General features: G+C 39.6%; 1 long non-coding RNA gene across 1 annotated transcript; it reads right to left on the bottom strand.

Moving 5' to 3' along the window:
- Positions 1-10,497: 10,497 nt before the first annotated feature.
- LOC128136256 (uncharacterized) lies at positions 10,498-10,905 on the bottom strand. The gene is made up of 2 exons (XR_008233295.1): positions 10,826-10,905; positions 10,498-10,581 (listed from the first exon to the last, which is right to left on the bottom strand). It is a non-coding gene; the product is annotated as an uncharacterized LOC128136256 (long non-coding RNA).
- Between the last annotated feature and the right edge of the window lie 759 nt (positions 10,906-11,664).

Raw genomic sequence — 11,664 nt, 5'->3', positions numbered from 1 at the left:
GATAGTGAAAAGTAGGTGATGCATGGAAACTTCAAGTTTTTATAGCTCCTGACTCAATCTGTATTCACTTATATAAAGATGTCACATTTTTAAACATTTAAAAGTCAAATTGTCTGGAGAATAGATTCATATAAAATACATTTTCAGAAACCAATATTTAGCCTACTGCTATCAGAGTTGATTGCTCTTATGTATAAGCTTTATTCAAGTTTCTACAGGTTTGAAAATACAAAGAAAGACTGACATTTCAGATCCCATACTCAAGTGTGTCATTAACCAGAAATTGAAATGGGAACATTTCCACTTTCTCAGAAATACTGTTTGTTAGGGTGATAACTGCACTAACTGCTTTTGAGTTTCTGTGAAGCTACTAAATATGATTCTACTTCAGCACAGACAGGAAGGAGGAGTCACAATGGCAAAGGAAAAATCCTGAATTGGATTTAACCCCAGCCAGCAACTAAGCACCACGCAGCTGCTCACTCACTCCCCCCCACCCAGTGGGATGGGGAAGAAAATCGGGAAAAGAAGCAAAACCCGTGGGTTGAGATAAGAACGGTTTAATAGAACAGAAAAGAAGAAACTAATAATGATAATTATAACACCAATAAAATGACAACAGTAATAATGAAAGGATTGGAATGTACAAATGATGCGCAGTGCAATTGCTCACCACCCGCCGACCGACACCCAGCCAGTCCCCGAGCGGCGATTCCCTGCCCCCACTTCCCAGTTCCTATACTAGATGGGATGTCACATGGTATGGAATACACCGTTGGCCAGTTTGGGTCAGCTGCCCTGGCTGTGTCCTGTGCCAACTTCTTGTGCCCCTCCAGCTTTCTCGCTGGCTGGGCATGAGAAGCTGAAAAATCCTTGACATTAGTCTAAACACTACTGAGCAACAACTGAAAACATCAGTGTGTTATCAACATTCTTCTCATACTGAACTCAAAACATAGCACTGTACCAGCTACTAGGAAGACAGTTAACTCTGTCCTAGCTGAAACCAGGACAGTGCCTTACCCAGCACAATATGCCCTGAGAATTGAATAGTTTCAAAGCTCTGCCAAAATAGCTATTTGTAAGTGGCTAATGGCAAAAATGTTTTATTCTGTTTATGTCAAAGACATGTTTGTCAGGTGCTGGACAGCCAGACAAATCAGGGTCTAATTAGTTCAGTCAAATTCCTCAGTTTTATCCTTTCAGTCTAAGTTGAGTTATTAAAGCATCAGAAATAAAATGCTACTGGGACAGCAATAAGGGAAATAAGATGTCAGAACTCTATTAACAATGGCATTTTCAGGAAGCAATGTAAACAGAAAATCAAATTTATGCAAGAAATATATATCAGTAAGCAATACTCAATACAATCATCCTACATTTATCTTTAAAGCACCTTTCATCTCCAAATGATTTAAAAAAAATAAAAATGCTTCAACACATCGACATCGTGACTTCTTTGGAACAGTGACCATCATTCAGATTTGGGTCTGTGCTGTGCCTATTTAGTACAAGAGGATATTGGTCCCCAACCCAAATACTACAGTTGTACAAATAACAGTATATGAGTAATAATTTATTCCACCCTTGACATTTAGCTAGCTCAGAAAGAATGTGTGACAGTTAAGCAGTTGTAAGAAAAAGAACCAGAAAATGCCACATTCAACTGAAATGACAGGAAATATTTAGGTAGACAGAATGTAATAAATTTGGCAGACTGATGGGAGTTTAATTGCCCCTTTGTGAAAAGGGATAAATACATGTAAAAACCATAACTGTGAGGACCAGTTTCTAGGAGGAACAGCTTTCTGTTAGGGGTGTCTAAATCTTCATTACTTGAATATGACCATCACAGAAAGGAAATTTTCTCGTCCCACAGAAGTGATGGTTGTGTTGGTGGCAGCACCTCCCAGCTCTGTGCCAGGCTTTGTGCAGGCACCAAGAGGACAGTGGCCTCTGGCCCCAGAGGGGCTGTCACATGTACCAGCAACTTCCTGGTCTTACACTGGCTCACATTTGCTAGCACAGATAGTGAGATGTTTCCTACTTCAGGCAGCATCTGCCACCCAAATAACTGAATCTCATTTGCTCCCAGAAGACAGTAGGATGCACTTTTTTCTCCCCCCACCACTGTGAAATAGCTCATCTACCATGATGGCTGGAAAGTCCCACTGTAGCTCTCTCTCAAGTGTCTCAAGTCTTCCTGTCTATTGAACCATAATACAGAAAGTTTCTTTCACTAACACAGAGGAAAAAACTTGGTAACTTCATCAGCACCTTCACTAGGTAAGGAGAGATTTTTTTTCCTGGGCTTTTGTTTGTTCAAAAAACAACCAGCTCCCTACAGTGTTCCTGACATTTCAAAACATCTCCATAATATCCTTAAACTCTTTCTTACTAGTTTATTATAACAGAAGTATTCACCTCTTATTTCAATCTATTCACTTTCTCCTATTAGGAAAAAAGTTAAAAGGGCATAATGAACATCTCCATTTTTGCCAGGTCTGTTCGGCAGCCTGCCACCTGGAATATGCTCCCACACAGAAGTTTAGACTCATGGGTCCAAAAGGTTGAAGACAAATTAAAAGTAATACTTACAATATTTACTAATTTTAAACACAAGGGATTAGTTCAACATGTAAACAGCTTTAATGATATGTCTGAAAAATCAACAAGCCACACCAAGAAAAACATGGTCTTACTTATTACTTAGGATTGTACACTTTTGTGTTCAGCATTGATCATCTTAGTGATGATGCCATCTAATCATTCATGAAAAAGTACAAGGAGTATCTTGATATTTGATAAAATAATGAGGATTTCAGAAAAAAGATGCCCAGATTCTTCTAAACTGAATCATCAGCTGGATTTGAGTAACCTTCTGGAGGTGTCTCACACTTTCACTCTTGCTTTCTACAGAGATACCCAAGAATGACTGAGGCTCCAATCACACACATTGTTAGGAAGAAGGAATCAGGGAGTAACTTTCTAATATGCTAGTATTCGCTGAGTTACTTAGCCTGACTGACAAAGCACTAAAATATCTATAACTTTTGAAATATTTTTAAAGAAAATATGTAGTCCTCTACATTTACTTCTATAGTTATAAATAAGCATGTTGTTACAATGACAGTACTTTGGTTAAACTGTTAGAATTAATGCTTAAAAAACAGATTGTAAGAATGCATAGGTGTGTGTCTAGCTAATAGAGGACTCTAGCGTTTTCTTCTCATGTTTTACTTACAGAAGTGCAGACTTCATTTCAGATGATGTGATCCTTTTTACCTCTGATGAATAAACATGCCTATGAAATGAATCATATAATATGTGTATCTGCCCTGTGTCATACAGCATCGGAGGGTTTTCCCCATGTTGAGTATTTGTTCTCTCTAACCCAGCACAGGCAAAAAGACTACCTTTTTACAAGAATTAACTTATGTATGGAGAAGTCCCAGACCAACTGAGCTCTCCTTACAGTATCTTAAACTCATAACTAGACCAACAATTCATCTTTGCATTTACACAGAATTTTAAATTCACTGAGCTTACATGCTCTAACAAACAGTGGGCATCATCTCCTATTTAAAGGGCAAGAAACTAAGCCAGAAAGCAATTAAATAACTTGATGGCAAGACAGTAACAGAACAGAATTAGATCCCAATTCATCTGCTTGCCAGCCCTCACCTACCTGGTAGACCACACCAGCAGTCCCAGTTGTATGCAGTATTCTCATGGTCAGCACAAGTAATGAAAAATATTAATCAAAACTTCTCATGTCCCTTTAATAACATTCCCATGAATAAAATGAAAAACAAAGGCTTTAAATATTTAAAGACCTTTCTGCATGTGTGTCTGAACTCCCATTTCCTCAAGTAAAAAGGACTTCCTCCAGACATACCACTGGCTCTGATTTCACCTGAAGCTTCAGAATCTACACAAAGGACCTAAGATAATGTTTCAAAAAGCTGGCATATGTTGATTAACTAGAATGTTCAACTTACAAATAAATAATTTTTTTTAAAAAAATCAAACTGGTACTTATTTCTGTATTAAGATTTTAAAAATTTAGAAAATAATACAGTTTCACAGCCAGAGACAGTATTATGTTCAAAGCTTGCTTACATGCATATCAATTCAAGTGAGAATGCTGAACTTGTGCTGGTGTTCCAGCCATAGGTTTGTGTCTTCACCAGGTGCTACATATTGGTTTGAAAAACAAGAGGTTACTTACAAGTCAGTCTGTCTATACATTCACATGATGGTTGCATATGCTCCCAGGCACACAGAACAGGAGGATTTTTGCATTAGCAGTGCTGGTCAGATACACAAGCAAGTCTTTCTCACATATATGGACATGCATGCTGCTACCTGAACAATACTGTGCATCCCAGGTCCTCGCAGCTTCAAAATCTCTAGAGACTCCAAGGCAGTGTACCCACACTTAATGCAAAAGTTACAGATCAAAATAACTGTTCTTTCTCCTTCAACCCCATGCCTAAATGTACACACTCATTACAAGGGACACCATCAAATACTCCAAAATCACAAATCACCAGGAGCCCCAGAGTGCCTAACTGAATGAGCACTGAAGGATAAGTATCCAAAAGGAAGACTTGTGCCAAGAAGCTGTATTAACAGCGGAGTGTTGTGCTTTATGTGATGAATCTGACAACACTCAAACAGAACAAAAAGAGACAGATCACGACCCTAAGAGCTCACAGTTCAGGTATTAAGACAAGAGACAAAAAGACAGCAACAAAAAAGGTGTGTGAAAATAACACAATAGTCCAACAAGAAGCAGCCCAGTGACTTTTCTTCAGTTTTGATAGCTATCACATGAAAGCATGTGTTAGGGAAAGAACCGACACAATGAGGCAGTCCTGCAAATCTCTCCACAGTTTCTGAGCTGTGAGGAGAAACATAGCATGAAGTGCTTGTTTGGAAAAAAAGGTAACAATTTATAAAGCCAAGTGCATTCAAGATATAAAGAGCTTTATGCCTACCAGGACTTCATAGAAAGAGAAAATTGAAGAGAAAGGCTAGAAACATCAGAAATATTTTGCAAGCTATAAGAAAGATCAGTTGGAACATGCTTTGACAGGTTGTTATCTATGCCTACAAAGTTTTGCACAGGGCAAGAGGGCTAGGGTAATTTCAGACCTGCTAGGCTGGAGCTGTAGACTAGGTAACCATAAATGAAATGTCAAGGCAAACCTCGATATAATATCTGAATTTTTATTTGTGGACAACAATACCTGTAAGTATAGAGAAAAGAAATAATGGGATCAAAGATAAGCTTGATAAACTTTGCATATGAAATCAGAAAACAAGTTCAGAGAAGTCTGTGTATACATTGATAGAGTGATTAGGAAGACAGAAGAACAAGAGGAGATGAACGTGGATTGCTGTACCATCAGATGCTGATTTGACAGTTAATGGGCTGAAGATTTCCTATTATCTGCTTCTATACTTTAGTACTGTAGATGTGATTACACCAGATGCCTTTATACTAGGTGCTAACCTAGTACAAGATATGTGTATTGAAAAGTTGAAAGGTTAAGCACGGCCCCCCCCCCCCCCCAGAAGAATTGGCATCATCCCAAACACAGCTGCCAACGGTGCTGTTGGACTACATGGGCTCCTCTGGACTGTTTTCCACAGACATCCCCAGCAAGTTGCATATCACAGGCAAGAACACAGGCATCATCCATTCTCAGAGAAAAAGGTTCTTGTTTTGAACTCAATGCCATCACAAAATGGATGGCAGATAAAAATACAAAAGAATGGAAATGAAATGTTTATAAAGGCTAAAAGCCTGACAAACAGCTCAATGTCCAGCAGCATATTTTACCAAAAAAAAAAAAAATCAGCAGGATAAAAAACAATTCCTGATGCCGATGAAGTCAGAGAAGTATTGCTACCTGCTTCCTGAATGGAATTAAAAATGACTCCTTCATTCACAGGCTCCTGAGAAGACTCCTTCATTCACAGGCTCCTGAGAAGTAGGACCTGTCTGTGCAATTTTGTTAGTAGGGAACGACTGAAAGGCCACAATCAGGCCACCTTCTGGATACTCTGTGCTGATGACTTTACTTCTAGCCCTATTATAAGCCTTTAAGACTCTTTCAGCAAAAGAAAGGATCAATGGCCCAACCTATAAAAAAGGCATAGCCTTAGGTAGGATAGACTCCGGAGATCTGTAGATGGAAGCTACTAAAACAGAATAGCAGTTAAGAACATTATTAGAGCACTTGCATAAGTAGCCTTCATTTCCAGGGTATAATCTGCTACCAGCAGGGATGCAAATCAAGTACCTAGCTATCAGAAAAAAAAATCTCAAGCAACCATGTTTTCAAGTCTTTGGGCACATACATCTGAGAAACATCTTATCACTTAATTTAACACGTTGTATCTCTAGTCAACATTTTCTGGTTTTAAACTGCATATATAATCGTAGGTCTTCCATAAACAGCTCAAATCAGATGGGCTGCCTTACAGACTTGTGAAAGCTCTTATTGACCAAATACATCATCTGTAATGTCCTTTTCAACCATCAAAAGCCACAGTGAAAATTTGAAAGGCTGTATCTATAGCGACTGCAATTATTTTACTGTTTAAGAAACAGGACAGAAAACAGAAGAGCATCTTAACTTTTTCCTTAGCAAAGGCATGGATTCCTATGATTCTTACTCCATTACAACATGGTCAATTAACTTCACCCATTTTACTGACCCAAAACTTGGGGGTTTTTTTGTTTTCCTGCAATCCATGTATTAAGGGATGGACTCATGGGAAGCTGTCATGGTTTAACCTCAGTCAGCAGAGGTGAGACATCAGAAGTTAAAGGAAAAATACTCTTTAGCGAATAGTAAGTCGAATATATACCAACTTACTCTGTGTAAATCTGATTTAGATTCATAACGCTTCAATTTTAAAACAGATACTGTGTGTTTGAGTACTGCCTAATGATGATAAATCTGCCTAGAGATGAATGTTCAAGTACAACCTTCTTTCTACTCAGAGAATGGAAAAAGAATTGCACCAAATTCTTTTATCATTGGAAAAGGGACAGCAGCAGGAGGCAAGTGATGACATTGTTTCAGTTGGAACAATTACAACCCTCTGATTTGTATTCAGCGAAGCCAGACACTACCAATGTTTATTTATAAATAAATAAATAGCCAGCCAAGTAAATAGTCCATTTTTAAGCACAGACATTGATTCACAAGCCCACATACCCAAATCCAATCTCTGCTTGAGCACCAACAGCTCCAAAACCCACAGCCACAGATGCAGCACTACAAACCTTTTAGAGACCAGCAATTACTTTTGGACAGTAATCTGGAGAAGCAGCAACTGTGGTGTTTGCAAGGATATTAGCAAGCAATGGTGTCCTGCCTTGCTTGCAGCACTGAAATTCTAACAGGAAATAAATCTGCCCTTCACCTGCCATTGTGTAATTCCCTCCCTTGCTCATGTAGCATGGTAAAACATTTTATGCTCCCCTCTCTCCCCCCTCACTTTTAATTATGCGTGCAGATGGGATAAGGGCTCGCTGTCCAAAGAGATTACTCTGAAGAAATACTTTAAGAACAAGTCACCACAATTAAAGTAGGGAACAAAAACTTCTTCAATCTGTAAAATGGTGATGAGTTACAGATTTCCTTAACATTTTTATGATCTAATCATTGCTTCTGGGCAAATTCATGTTGCAATCATTTTTGCCAATCATGGCTACATAAATAACTCACTGCTTTGTTATTCCCTATTATGACCCTGAGGTGTTTTGGTTTTTTTTTTTCTTATCCTTCTTGTTCTTTTGGGGGAGGGGGGGCCTTGCCAGGGTTTTGTTTGTTTGTTTGTTTGTTTTTCTTTGCTTTAAATAAAAGGCAACACAGAGAATAAGCAAAACATTTTAGGAAGGAATGGGAGGTTATTAAACCCCAATGTTTAAATGAATCAGGAGAGTTCCTAGAACACCTTTGCTTAGCACCTGGAAATAGGGTAGGGTACAAACAATGGTCTAATCAAGCTAATTGCTTTCCAGAGCCAGCCTGCCTGAGCCTGAGCTGTTTTACATTTCAGTTCATTTGGTCAGAGAGCACCAAAAGGCTGAAGTGATTTGTGATGGTGTCCTGGTTTCAGCTGGGATAGAGTTAACTGTCTTCCTAGTAGCTGGTACAGTGCTATGTTTTGAGTTCAGTATGTGAAGAATGTTGATAACACTGATGTTTTCAGTTGTTGCTCAGTAGTGTTTAGACTAGAGTCAAGGATTTTTCAGCTTCTCATGCCCAGCCAGCGAGAAAGCTGGAGGGGCACAAGAAGTTGGCACAGGACACAGCCAGGGCACCTGACCCAAACTGGCCAACGGTGTATTCCATACCATGGGACGTCCCATCTAGTATAGGAACGGGGAAGTGGGGCGGGGAATCGCCGCTCGGGGGACTAGCTGGGTGTCGGTCGGCAGGTGGTGAGCAATTGCACTGCGCATCATTTGTACATTCCAATCCTTTCATTATTGCTGTTGTCATTTTATTAGTGTTATCATTATCATTATTAGTTTCTTCTTTTCTGTTCTATTAAACCGTTCTTATCTCAACCCACGGGTTTTGCTTCTTTTCCCGATTTTCTCCCCCATCCCACTGGTTGGGGGGGAATGAGTGAGCAGCTGCGTGGTGTTTAGTTGCTGGCTGGGGTTAAACCATGACAGGTGGTCTCAGGAGTCTCTGCCAGCTATGATGTATATAAAAGGAATTTTTTATTCCAGTTGTAACCATAGGCATTAATGTTTATAGTAGGTGAACATATTAGCCTGGACACAGAGCATGAGTTTTACTCTAGAAAAAGCCAGTTAATTTATACAGCCTAAGAGTTAAATGTCAGTATTTGAAGACAAGTTATAGGGAAAATCATTTAAACCCATGTTATGTGGCAGACTATAAAAACAGACAGTCCTATCTTTATCAATTTTTTACAGTCCTCTTAATTCACTTGACTTCCAGCAACCCCTTCCCCACAAAACAGATTTTACCCTCTTCTCCCTCCAGCTAGCTCACTGCTGGCACAAGGAACAAGTACCCTAAACAGCCTTGGGGCACTCGACTGATGGCTACGCACCTACCCTCACTCTTGCCACAGTGTTAATATCAGTCCTGCTGGAAAGCTAGGCAAGATTGCCCTCACTCCCAAGCTTAGCACATACATGGTGCAAGTGTACCATAAAAGAGATGCCCAATTACAGACTGCAAAGCCCTTGCTGTGCACATGATGCCACCACCTCTTGCTTGCAGCTGCCAAATTTATTTAAAATACAGCTTAAAACATGACATGCAAAATTAACATTAGGAAAGCATGCAATCAAATCCTGATTGTCCAAGGGTCAGTTATGTCATCATGAGTGGAAAGGGCAATAATTAACATGAGCTTGAATGGCAGCCGAGATATCCCTGAAATTCTTCTAAGATTCGGTCAGCACTGTAACTGTTAAAACTTCCTATATTGGAAGATTAAAACCTTGTTCATTCACACAATCACTCTACATTAAGCAATATATTGTTACAGCCACCATAGTCTGAGTCCAAAGCCAAACATAAAACTTCAAATAGGAAAAAAATGTTCGTTTAAGACATGCAGAATAGCTCTAAATACGATAATTCTCCATAATGTACTGGTACATTTACTGCAAAATATGTTCTTAAGAAAAAAAAGCCTTAATATTTGATCTTACTCCTCTGTTCTATTGAATTTTTACTAAAAGCAGCAAGATGATATCTTTTTTTTTCCCCTACAAATTAGCCAGGCAATATACAACACTGCCACAAAAATATTTAAATCATTCAGATATAGCAAGGGCACACTTACTATGGCAATTGTGGCGGTGTGCTCCCCCCCCAACCTGGCCTTTATTTCCTTTAATGGATGCGTCTGGTCGTGATGGCTGCATCCAGGCTCAAAGTGGATTCAGGGGAGACAGATAACAACACAATAGCCAAGGGCTAATCTGAACAATGCGCCCACCTAATCACGGTGCTGGCCAATGTCCAACTCAAGCCAAATTTGGAAGAAACTAACATCTGTAGTCGGTATGTAAATATGACTATAAGTCGATTATCTTACTCCATAAATAGTGGACAGCCCAAGGCCTGTTGAGCTCTCCTGCACAGCAGCGGGCTGCACACCAGGATCTCCCCTTGAGTAGGGACGCCTCTCAAGGTTACTTCTTGAGGTTAAGAGAGTCCTTGCCATGACAGGTTCTTGGTAAATGATTAATAGCATACTAAACTTTGAAATCCTAACTAAGTGATATAAAGGATTGATTGTGCACATATAAGCCTTTAGACATAAACTGTTGTCCAAGTCTGGGACTAAGTCTGGGTCCAGACGCACCTAAACTCCCCTCTGAGAAGGAGTTTAGAACACAAGGTGGTCCTTTCTGAACATCATTGTTGTCCCAAAAGTGGGGTCGTTTACCCGGTGTGCGAAACGCCAATATACACACAGAGCAGAGGTATTTTATTCCAATCCATGTTTGCGCAAAGATGGGGGCTAGGTGGTAATCCACAAAGCTAGCACACCTCATACCTAAACGGGCAAGCAATTTATACAGTTCAGTTATACATATTCAGTTTCCAAAGTTCTTCCCCAAAACTATTACTGGTAGTTGCTTATCTAGCACAGTTTCTACTGGGCTAAAGTTTCCCTGCTTCGAATTAAAGGTACAGTGTTCTTTTATTCTACAGCGCATGCTCAAGGCAGGGGGGTGTGTGTGTAAGTCTTTTGGTCTTGAATTGAGTCGGTGGTCATGATCTCCCCCTGCCACCTTTACCTTTCCTCCAGTTATTGAAGATTTTTGCTGACTTCATGCCTATTAGCAATTATTCAACTTTTCGGAGCCTCCTGGGGTAGGATGTTCCCTTCTTATCAGTCTTTTAGTTCTCCTTCAGGGGCACAGTGGTTAGAAAGGCATGCCTTGTTTATACAAAGGGTATATTGTTTCACAAGACCTTTGTGGCCTTCTTAAGGTGGCTTAAGTACATCATCGTGACTCAACAGGAGGGTCTCTCTGACAGTTTTGTCTGACCCTGTCCTCTATGCAATAAATACACAAGTGTGCCTTGCCATCGAATCTTCTTAAACCACTTTCACATTTACTATCAAACTTTGTTAAATTGCTGTTTTATATCAATAAACATATTGCTACTTCCCCCTTATGAGTGAAGTGCGTCACTCCATCTGCGACAGCAATACAGCCTCTAGACAAATACATAGGTAATGATAAATATTTTCATAGTCTGCTTAAAAAAGAAAAAAAGAAAAAAAAACCCAGAATGTTAAAAGGGTAAAGAATCTAAGTCACAGAATTAAGAGTTCATTTATGGCTTTTAAGAGATAATAACCTGTCGTGGTTTAACCCCAGCCAGCAACTAAGCACCACACAGCCACTCACTCACTTCCCTCCCACCCAGTGGGATGGGGGAGAGAATCGGGAAAAGAAGTAAAACTTCTGGGTTGAGATAAGAGCGGCTTAATAGAACTGAAAAGAAGAAACTAATAATGATAATGATAACACTAATAAAGTGACAGCAGTAATAATAAAAGGATTGGAATATACCAATGATGCACAGAGCGATTGCTCACCACCTGCCGATCGACGACCAGTTAGTT

This window comes from Harpia harpyja, chromosome W (assembly GCF_026419915.1).
Source record: "Harpia harpyja isolate bHarHar1 chromosome W, bHarHar1 primary haplotype, whole genome shotgun sequence".
In the NCBI taxonomy this organism is placed as follows: domain Eukaryota; kingdom Metazoa; phylum Chordata; class Aves; order Accipitriformes; family Accipitridae; genus Harpia; species Harpia harpyja.
This window is presented reverse-complemented; position numbering and strand designations above follow the sequence as displayed.